Genomic DNA, 11142 nt, shown 5'->3' on the forward strand with positions numbered 1-11142 from the left:
GTTTTCCTAAGAGCACAGGAGGAGATGCAGATACAGACCACCTCCCTAAACCTGGAGAAGGTGATTTTTTTTCTTTCATATTTAATCTTTCCATCACCGACTACCACTTTTGTTTTGGTCTAAAACAGAGTGACCACTCCCTTCTTTGGATTTTTGAAGCTATTGATACCTTCTTTTTTTCTTTTAAGGCTCAGCTGCTTTACGCCTGGGAAATGAATACACTAATAACCATTATGAGAAGACAGCCTCGCCTTTTGGAGGACAAATGCTATGGGGTGGTGTAACCGCAGAGGCTCAAACCCTGGCCCTGGCGTTTAGTGTGTAACGCTTGCTACGTTCCTTCACCTTCCTGAGCATCATCCTCTCCATCTGTGAATGCAGGATGGCAGTACCAGATGCCGTGTTGTTTGGTTGTTGTGAGAATTAAATGAGATAATGCATTGTAACCTCTTAGACTCCATAGACTTTAAGATGCTATTGTCCTCTTTACTTAGCTAAGTGCTGTACACTTACTGCTCTTGAGGTGCAATGGGAGCAAAATATTTTGTAATGCCAAAAAAAAAAAAAAACCACTCGGTTAGCCTCTTTATACAAAGATTATTAAAGTAGGAAACATACGTTGAATTATTTTTAGTTCTTAGAGGGAGGAGTTATTGTTATTCAGTTATACTATTTGGGCACCCCTAACATGTATCTGTAAGCTAATATTTGATAAGGAGATAGTCACTTTATAGACTGCCTTCCTGTATATTAAAAATCAATTAAAACTATGTCAAAAGCACAGCCGAAAACCTCCATTTCCAAAAATAGGGCTGGGCATTGAACTACCTGAAATCTCTCCTACTACAAAGTACCTAGAAATGCTGAAAACCTATAATATCCTTTTAAATTCATCATTTGAATTCCAAGAAAGTAAGAGAAATCCCTGGGGTAAAAAAATGAAGACGAGGGACTTCCTTGGCGGTCCACTGGTTAAGACTCCACACTTCCACTGCAGGGGGTGTGGGTTCAACTCCCTGGTAGGGGAACTAAGATCCCGCATGCTGCGTGGTGTGGCGAAATAAATAAATAGAATAAAGATTCAGTGTTAAGAAATACACCAGCTGGGGGCTTCCCCGGTGGCGCAGCGGTTGGGAGTCCGCCTGCCGATGCAGGGGACGCGGGTTCGTGCCCCGGTCCGGGAAGATCCCCCATGCCGCGGAGCGGCTGGGCCCGTGAGCCATGGCCGCTGAGCCTGCGCGTCCGGAGCCTGTGCTCCGCAACGGGAGAGGCCACGGCAGTGAGAGGCCCGCGTACCGCAAAAAAAAAAAAAAAAGAAATACACCAACTAATGAAGGGTTAAAAAATGTTTAAAAAATGAAGATGAATGTGAATAGCAAAATGGTAAGCACAGCTACTGCTGACAACTGCCTGGATAAAGAAAGGAGTCGGAGGATGGGAAGGTGCCTATCTTATTTGGCAAGAGGACTTCTCTCTCACTCTCTCTCAAAATTTCACACAGTCTTGTGGAATACTGAGTCCTCCCTATACCTATCGCCCAAATTCACCAGATTCAATCAAGATTTTGCAACATTACATTTATCTTTCCTTTTTTAAAAAAAACTCAAAGGAAGATTTTGATATTATTTTATTATTTAGGAGATTCAGAGAAGAAAGCAGGGGACTTTATTTGGGGGATGGGCAGAGGCCTTTGTCTTTAAACACTTCTTTCAGAAACAACAAAGAGTTAGCTTTTCCCATGAAAAGATTTGGCCATCTTTATTTTCAATAAAATGTGTGTGATGCTCCTTTCCATAAATACATATACTTCATAACCTAAAGAAATGAAACTCTGTGGGATTTTAATGTTAGTTTCCCAAACTTGATCTCTCATAAAGTACTGCAGATTGTGGGGTTTTTTGGATACTAATTTACATCTTCATCTGTGATAAAAATAATAATCCGACAGGAAAACTTTTCAACAAGGAGAGAACATTTATAATACTGTGAAAGACTGAGTTCTCTATTTCTGGCTGCCACAAGTAATTAGTCTTAATAGCTATAGTTGATTCTAAGTAATAATTCACTGAAAATTACACACTCTTTGTGGAAGAAATAAACAGTACATTCAATTAGACCTATTTCCTTTGGTACAAGCATTCCAGAAGTGAAATATATTTATCTTTCTGATGTTAGAATTTCAATGGTTAAGCAATGATTAAAAATTAAAAATAATTTTTAAACACTTTATTGAAGTATAGTTGATTTACAACGTTGTGTTAATTTCTGCTCTACAGCAGTGATTCAGTTATACATAGATATACATAGATATACATTCATTTTCATATTCTTTTCCATTATGGTTTATCACAGGATATTGAATATAGCTCCCTGTGCTCTATGGTAGGACCCTGTTGTTTATCCTTGGAGCTCCGTCTTTATTCTGCATGTTGATTAATTGGACTCAGCATAATCAATTGCAGAGGACGTCAAAGTTTCTGCAGTTAAGTGCTTCAGGGAGACAGGGATTCTCAGTGCTGAATGGAGACACTGGACTCTGCTTAGCACCACGTGGAATGAGCTGGACCTGGTTCCTTTTAGCACGAGACTGGTTAAAATCCACATAGTGCTGAGATAATAGGAATTACCTTAAATTGTATTTATTTGCTTAAGGGTGTATGTCTTGGTTTCCCAGATAGACTGCAAGCTGCCTGAGGGGATAAACCATAGACTATACCTCTTTGTTTCTAGTGGACAGCTATGCTTACAATTAAGCACTCAGTAATTATTTGTTACATATACTAATAAGTGAGCTCAGGACGAGTAATCAAAGCTGGGTATTCAATCTCCTTGCCTAAACTCTTTGGAACAAGCACCTGGCTTACCAGGCATACTGATCTAGTTTTGGGGGGATTGTTGACTCAGTGGGGAACAATATAAGTTTGTAGAAATGCAGAGAAAGGCACCGTGGATGGAGGAAGAAGAAAGGAGTTAAAACTGTAAAAGTATCAGGGGGCTTCCCTGGTGGCGCAGTGGTTGAGAGTCCGCCTGCCGATGCAGGAGACACGGGTTCGTGCCCCTCGGCCACAACAGTGGCCCGCGTACCGCAAAAAAGAAAAAAGAAAGAAATCTCTTAATTCATATATCAGCTCTACAGCTTTCCTTACAAGTCATCATCCCATCACTTCTTAAACATGACAGGGCAGTCTATTTCTAGATAACTCTATTGGAAAGAATGCTGACCTTAATGTAAACCAAAGTCTACCTCTTTTTAGTTTTTCCCCATTGGTACGTGTTCTGAACCTCTGCAGACATATGCAAACATAGAATCCCTTAAAGAATGAAGCCAGCCCTTCAAATATTTGGACAAAAGAATGACATCTTCTTTAAGTCTCTTTCTCCAGGTTAAATATGCCAAGTCCTCCGATCGTGTCTTCTGTAACGTAATTTTGAATCTCTTCACCGTCAATGTCACTTTTGGGTGGCTGTGCTCTAAATTGTCTCTGGATTATTCTTAAGATGTGTCAGCCATGCACCTTTGGATGGTACCTGAGCAGGGGAGAATAGAGCAGGGCTAGCACCTCCTTTCTTGCTTATGATTGCCTCCACCTTCAGTGCACTGCCACCTTCACCTACAGTTGTGTTTGAGTCCACCCAACCCTCCCAGTCATCAACGGAATGCCGGCCCAGAGTCAGCTAGCTAGGCTCTGACCTGTGTGTTCCATCCTGGGGACACTACAGTGGCTAGTTTGCCCTCCCAACCTTACCCTCTTCTTAGGGGATCAGCCTCTGCCAGCTCCACAAGGCATAGCCCCACCCTCTACCCCGGGACCTAGGAGACCCCGCCCAGGTCAGTTAGCCGTGAGGAGCCTTTGGAAGGTTGTGGAGACATGGAAGTGGCTCTGCCTTTTGGGATGGCTATGGGCAAGAAGGGAAACCAGGCTGCAGAGGGCATGAAGGAGGCTTCCAGAAGCAGGGAGGAGTCCATAAGGGCCCCATGGAAACAGAGTCCGAGAAATTAACCAATAATTGTCCACAAGTTTCCACTGAACCTCTTCCAACTAGTTTCTATGAGGTTTCTCTGTTTGTAAGGTTAAGTTCATTTGCATTCAAGATTCTTCGAATGGATTTTGGTTCTGAACAAACACTCTTTGCCAAGACTTTAAGCAAGCCTTGGAATCTCACTGGGCTTAATTTTCCTTATGGATAAATTGCATGGTTGTCCCATAGTCTGCTTTCACTCTGTGCCTCTACATGTTATTATTCCCATTCTATAATTCTGTACTCGGGAGGGTTTTCATTTTTTAAAAATAAAAACTGAGGTGTATAACTTTATATATAATCCCTGGTAAATTTCACCTTGGTTCCAGTTAATCTTCCAAAACATCTCACGTATTAGAATTCACTGGGGTCTTTGATGATCAGATAGTAGCAAACAGAAGAAAACTTGAGAGTAATAAGATCATACTTCTTCACAGAAGTCTGTGTAATAGTTGTCTCTCACATTGGATGAACTGTCCAGAAATGTCATTTCCATGGCTTAGAAATTCATTCATTCATTAATCTGTTTATCCATTCAGTAATTTCACTAGTTCGTTGTTGATTGAGGGTATGTTTTCCAACATCAGCAGAAACATATGTGAGCAGTAGGTGCAAAGCTTTGATTTACTGTGATCTGTTAGGATGGCCACCCCAAGCACAAAATGTCCACATCTTGAAGGACCTGACAAGTGGTGCATTGGACCGACTGGAACGCCCAGTCACCACCAATTATGCAAGGTCAGAGGGGCTGCATAAAGAACTAGTCAAACTCAGACTAGTCCATTTGCTATTTGCTGGCAACCTGGGCATAAAGACTTGGTGGGAAAGGATGCAGGAATTTTGGCTAAAATGAGCTTTGGGCTTATCTTCAGATTCCAATTATGCAAGGCTGTCCCCATCCCTCGTTACCTCAGATAAATTCAACAGCAGCTTAGAGTTCAACTTGGGAGCTGGGAGCCAACAAAGAGTAAATCTTTGAGGCAAAATGTGGGCTCTGTCTATCTGTGGTTCATAGATGCTTCAAAAAGACAGGGAGGCAGAAAGCAAGACTGACTCCCAAACACCGTGGGTTGGGAACACACACACCTCTGAATATGTGAGGAGAAGAGGAAGAGCAGGAAAGAAGAGGCAGACACCTGCCTCACTGTCACCTTGGCCACCATCCCCAGAGGGCTTTTTGCAGCTGGTTCTTCCCGGGTAACCATCGCGGTCCTGTGAACGAACCATCGAACCCTCAGTCCTTGTGCCTGGTCTTGGGATCTGGAACAACCACAACTGTTCCAGACCCCAGGTCTGAACTTTCGACCTTCCTCAGCCCCTCAAATGCCTGCCCCACCCCATTCTGTTAGCTCCCCTCTGACCTCAGTTTTTTCCCTCCCCCACCACTCCCTCCTTCTGCTTCAGCTGCTCAGTGATCCCCCGTCCCCGGTAGAATCCCTCAGTTGGGCTCAGTTTCTTTTCTTTTTTTTTTTAATTTTTTTAATTGAAGTATAGTTGACGTACAATGTTGTGTTAAGTTCTGCTGTACAGCAAAGTGACTCAGTCATACACATATATACGTTCTTTTTTTAATATTCCTTTCCATTATGGTTTATCACCGGATAGTGAATATAGTTCCCTGTGCTCTACAGTAGGACCTTGTTGTTTATCCATTCTAAATAGTTTGCATCTGCTAATCCCAAACTCCCAGTCTATCCCTCTCCTTCCCCCCCTCCCCCTTGGCAACAAGAAGTCTGTTCTCTGTGTCTGTGAGTCTGTTTCTGTTTTGTAGATAGGTTCATTTGTGCCATATTTTAGATTCCACAAAGAAGTGATATCATATGGTATTTGTCTTTCTCCTTCTAACTTACTTCACTTAGTATGATAATCTGTAGCTGCACCCATGTTGCTGCAAATGGCATGATCTCATTCTTTTCTATGGCTGAGTAGTATTCCATTGTATATATATATACCGCATCTTTATCCATTCCTCTGTCGATGGACATTTAGGTTGTTTCCATGTCTTGGCTATTGTGAATAGTGCTGCTATGAATATAGGGGTGCATGTATCTTTTTGAATTATAGTTTTGTCCGGGTATATGGCCAGGAGTGGGATTGCTGGATCGTACGGTAATTCTATTTTTAGTTTTCTGAGGAAGCTCCATCCTGTTTTCCATAGTGGCTGGACCAACGGTCGGGCTCAGTTTCTTCATCTGGAGAATGGGCATAATTACCCCTACCTCATGAGGCTGGAAACACGCTATGTGTGTTCAGTGTGAGGGGCAGGCCTGCTCATGGCACCCACCCAGTGAAGGGCGGCCCGTTCTCTACTGCGTCTTCCCCTCTCCTCACAAATATGCTTTTCCCTCCACTTTGGAAAAGACCTCTGGCCTTGCCAGCCTCTCCCTGCTTCTCCTTATTCTCAGACCTCAGGAAGGGCTCCTCTGCCCCCCCGCCTCCTCGCCACCAGCACCACATTGCCAAGGACGTTATAGTCTCGCTCCGACCCCATCATCCCCCATTCTGTCCCCATCCTGCCTCCGCTCTTGGATCCAGCCTCTCGAGTTCAAAACCTCAGTGTGAGTCTCAATGCTTCCCTCGTTTTCTCTCTCTCGACTCAGCAGATGACTAGATTTGGTTGATTCTATCCCAGAAATGTCACCTTCTTACCCATGGCCCCAAAGCCAGCCTCCCCACCGTCTCTGACCAGGACCATCATGGCTTGTCTCCCTGCCCCAGGCTTGGACTCTTCACTCCACACTTCTGGCCCAGCTCTGCTTAAACACCTTCAGTGACTCTGTCATCTCCAGGACAACGTCTGACTTCCTTCACAAGCACATGGGGACCTACCGGTGGCCTCAGACGTCCTCACCGCAGGCCAGGCCTGTCATACACGAGCTGGACACAGGGACCTCCACGCCACACCCTGCCCACGCCAGAGACCCCGGGCCCCCCTCGGGAGCTCCTGCACTTCCTTCTGGCTGGACCGCTGCTGCCCCCTCAGTGTTAAACTCCTCGTCCTGCTTTAAAACCCACAACAAACGTCTCCCAGCCTCCTCCGCAGGGACCCCCAGCACTTTGTCCACAGCCCACGGCTTCCTATCAGGTACGCAGGCCCCCAGGACCGGTGAGCTTAACCACGGTGGGAGCCTCGGCACCCGGCCCGGGTCAGGCTCACGCTAAGTGACCAAACACTGGCTGATGCACACTTAATAAAATGAGACGAGAAATGCTCTGGGGACCCCTGAACCCAGAGGCTGAGGAACCATGTGAGAAGCGAGTGGTGTTCCAGAGGGGCAGAGGGAGCCCCTGCCCCATTTACGCTTCAGGATAGACTTGAGATCTCGATCAGGTCCAGAAGCTGCATAATGAATTTACACTCCGGCACGGAGTGGTGGTTCGGACCAGAGACTGCAAACGAGGCCTAAGTTGGCTGGGCCGGTGCTGAGCTCACTAAGATGACAGCCCTCACGGAGAGGAAGACTTTGCCACCGTTTATAGTTGCTGGTGTGCATTAATCACCCTGACTGTTCAGGGCAAGGCCATAGTGATAGGAGAATGTCACAATAAGCCCTGAGAGTTGAGCTCAGCAAGAACAAGGGCAGGTTGGGAAGAGAGGCCCATTCAGCTCTGCAGACACTCCTTGGGAAGGCTGAGCCCTGGGGCCCTGGCGGGTGGAGGTTTCCCAAAACAAACCCGACCCAGAGACTTTAGAAATCAGAGCCCTGATTTCTGACCCACAGGCAAGCTTGCAAAGCGGCACGTCGCCAGACAGCCAACTTCGTGGTTTGCAGCAAAGACCAGAGGGAAGCATAGGATTTGGAAACCCTCGAGGCCACGGTCATGAGAAGAAGGTCAGCTCGGCTCCGAGCACTTCTGAGAGAGACAGAGCCGGCCACGCGGAACAGGACAGATGGGCTGTCAGGGAGGGACGCCCATCAGCGCTGCTGTGCGGGAGGGAGTGTGGGAAAGCTGGTGTGGCCCCGTCAGGGATTCTACGTGACACTATGAACATGTAAGAGCCGACATGGAGGCGGCATCGGCAGAGGTTAATGGAGGCCTCAGAGGGCTTATTTATTATTGTTATTTTTGCCTCCCTCACGTGGTTTGTAGAAAGTGCTTTGTCAAGATGGGCAGGCCCAGTCATGTAAAATGACCTAAGGCTGATTCTCAGGGGAACCCCTCTCTGACGCAGCTAGAAGGCAGCATGGAAGCAAGAGGGAGTGAAGGGTGGGCTGAGCAGCACAGACTCAGAAGGAAGAATGATCCTCTGGCCCCCTCCAGACTAGGCAGCAGCTCAAAGCCCGGGGCCTGGAGAGGATGGGGCCTATGGCCCGACTGCAGAAAAGGAACAAGCATTCTTCAAGGTGAACCAGCCTGGATTGGTTTAAAAAGTATATCAGATGGGAATTCCCCGGCCGTCCAGTGGTTAGGACTCCACGCTTCTGCTGCTGGGGACCAGGTTCCATCCCTGGTCGGGGAACTAAGATCCCGCAAGCTGCGTGGTGTGGCCAAAAAAAAAAAAAAAAGCTCAGCAAGCCCAGTGCTACATTAATTACATTATACCTGGAAACATTTGCCAGGGGATTGATGTATCCCATGATTGACACAAGGTGATGATATCCACAGAGATGGTACAAATTCCAGGCCTTTGTCTAGTGAGCTCTATGTGTGTGGAAAAGCTAGGCTCTTCTCCACAGGATGATGAGCCACTCTGAAGAGAATGATACTGGACATTGTCTTCCTTGGATCTCTCTCTCCATCCATCATCTATCTGTGTCTGGAGACAAGGCTGGATCAGGCAAGAAGAGAAGGCATTTACATGGATGTGCACCAAGAGGTACACAGAAGCTTTCGAGAACCTCAGGATGTTTTCTTGTATTTATGTATTTGTTCCATGGTTCTCCTTCTTTCTGTTTGAAGGGTCTTCTTTTAGGTTTGGAAACCAACCTATTACGACTTGGATTTTGGGTTCTGAACAAGTGTATTCATACGCTACGAAATGACCAAATTACTTTTTCACAGAGTTCACCCAGGCTTTCCAGGAACCCAGGAAACCAAAAGAGGGGTTTTGCGATGACTTACACGCGGACCATGAATAAGACCACTGAGCGGCAAGCTTAAGAAGTCAGTGAAATCCGGGGGACACACGTGTCTTCGAAGGGACAAACCCATGCAGAAGAGGGTCAGGGGTCAAGACTTGCTTGCCCTCGGGCACCATTTTGTAAGCCTGCTCATGGTGTGGTTGGCCAACATCTAGCAGCTCCTCTGGAACATCTGGGGCCTTCAGCAGCTGGGAGAGCAGTGAGGCAAGAGTGAGTGGCCAAAAGGTAGAAGGGACCAGAGAGGGGGGAATAAGAAGGGCCTGGCCGCCAAAACTCAACTGAGAAGATGGCGTGATCCAACTCCTTCTTATGGACTGGTGTTCCCTTCCGTATTAGCCAGATCTAAACAGTCCCCTTCACAGAACAGCTGTGATGAACAGCTTAGAGGAGCATCTTAGGAAAAACCACAGTCCAGGCTGATGCGGCCGTGCAGTCCAGGGATCTCTCAGCCAAGGGGGTTGGCTACAGGTGAGGCCAGGAGGCCAGGAAGGAGAACTTGAGCTCATGGTACCAAAGGGACACAGCCTTAAGGACAGCAGTATTCCAATCACATGATAGTTTGACAGGAAACAATAAATGGAGAAACCAATGAGAAGGCCCAGGATACTTCTTTGGAAAATCCTAAGGCCTTGAGCGTTAGCCAGGGTTATACAAGGGCTGTTCACATTTGGCTGGAGAGTTGGCTCTAGGGAGAACTCATGATCAAACACTCCCTGGATGTGTCTTCGTAGGAATGATGAACGCTGCTGATTCCGGAGCTACTCTAGGGCCAAGAGAAGCTCCAAGGTCCCTCTGGTCCAAGTAAACAGAGAAGAGGGCCTCCCAAACTCCTGGCCCTAACACAGCAGGGAGGCTCTTGGCCAATGGCTTCTTGTTGGCTGGACCATGCCTCTCATGACCTCCTGGGCAGCTCTTCTTGGTGTTACAGGCAGTAGTCATCCCAGCTGGGTTAAGAAAAGGTAACAGAGTAAGCGGAGAATTCAGGGCACTAGTTGGAGTTAAAAGATAGACTTCATCAGAGTAACCAGCACTTTCCTGTTTTTAGGGCATATAATTACAATGTTTGTATTCAGCTTGGAATCCAGCTTCCTGTACTGACTCAGTCCACAGCAGCCCCTCCCTCTCTCTGTATTTCTACAGGACATGTATTGCCTTGAATCATTCTTAAATGTTTCCTGTATACACCACACTCTTTCCATTTTAATAATCCTATACTGTGCCTGTAACGAAATTCAAAGGCAAGTGAATAATAGCCAGTTCTTGTCCTCAAGGAACTTCAAGTCCAGTGAAAGGAACAGGCACATAAAGAATAACATTACTTGGAAGCACAGAGGTAGGAGCCTTGAGGTTGGCTTGACCAGTGGGGCTCAAAGGAGGAAGAATGGACCAGGATGTTTCTCCGAGAGACAAAGGGTGTGATTTTATCCCTGAAACCAGAAGTGGAAGCCAGGTGGAGAACCACTGTGGAAAATCCCATGGAAATCTAAAACCAGTGAAGCCAGAGTGGCCACAGACGTGGAAAATCAAGTCTGGGGGCACAAAGCAGAAATCGGGAAGCAGAGAGTAGAGAACAATAAGGACGGCTATGGGGTTCTTGACTAAAATAGTTATTGTTCACAGCTTTTGGGGGCCGCCGGGACAAAGTATGTGGTTGGGTCTGTTGGACTGAAAGGATCAGGGGTAAAATGACAAGAGGAACAGATTTAAGAGGTGATTAGGAAGCAGTTGAATGTGAGACATGAAGGAGAAGGCGGCATCTAATATAATCCTGAGGTTCTAGCTTGTAGTCTGCCTGGTAGATGCCTAGATGCCTGGTGATTTCATAAACGATCATTCAGATTAGGGGAGGGGCAGGCTGAGAGGAGGAAGGGGATGAGTCCATTTGGGGCATGTTGAGTTTCAGGGTTTTCATGGGATGGCAAGGGAGACTGGCTGCTTAGCGGGTCACTGGAAATATGGTCTCTGTATCACAGGATGTGTGTCAGGACCAGAAACCACATCTGGGAATCATCAGCCAGGGAGTAGAAAGAATCGCCCG

This window comes from Aethalodelphis obliquidens, unplaced genomic scaffold (assembly GCF_003676395.1).
Source record: "Aethalodelphis obliquidens isolate GAN/ISIS:26980383/991018 unplaced genomic scaffold, ASM367639v1 scaffold87, whole genome shotgun sequence".
Taxonomy (NCBI): Eukaryota; Metazoa; Chordata; class Mammalia; order Artiodactyla; family Delphinidae; genus Aethalodelphis; species Aethalodelphis obliquidens.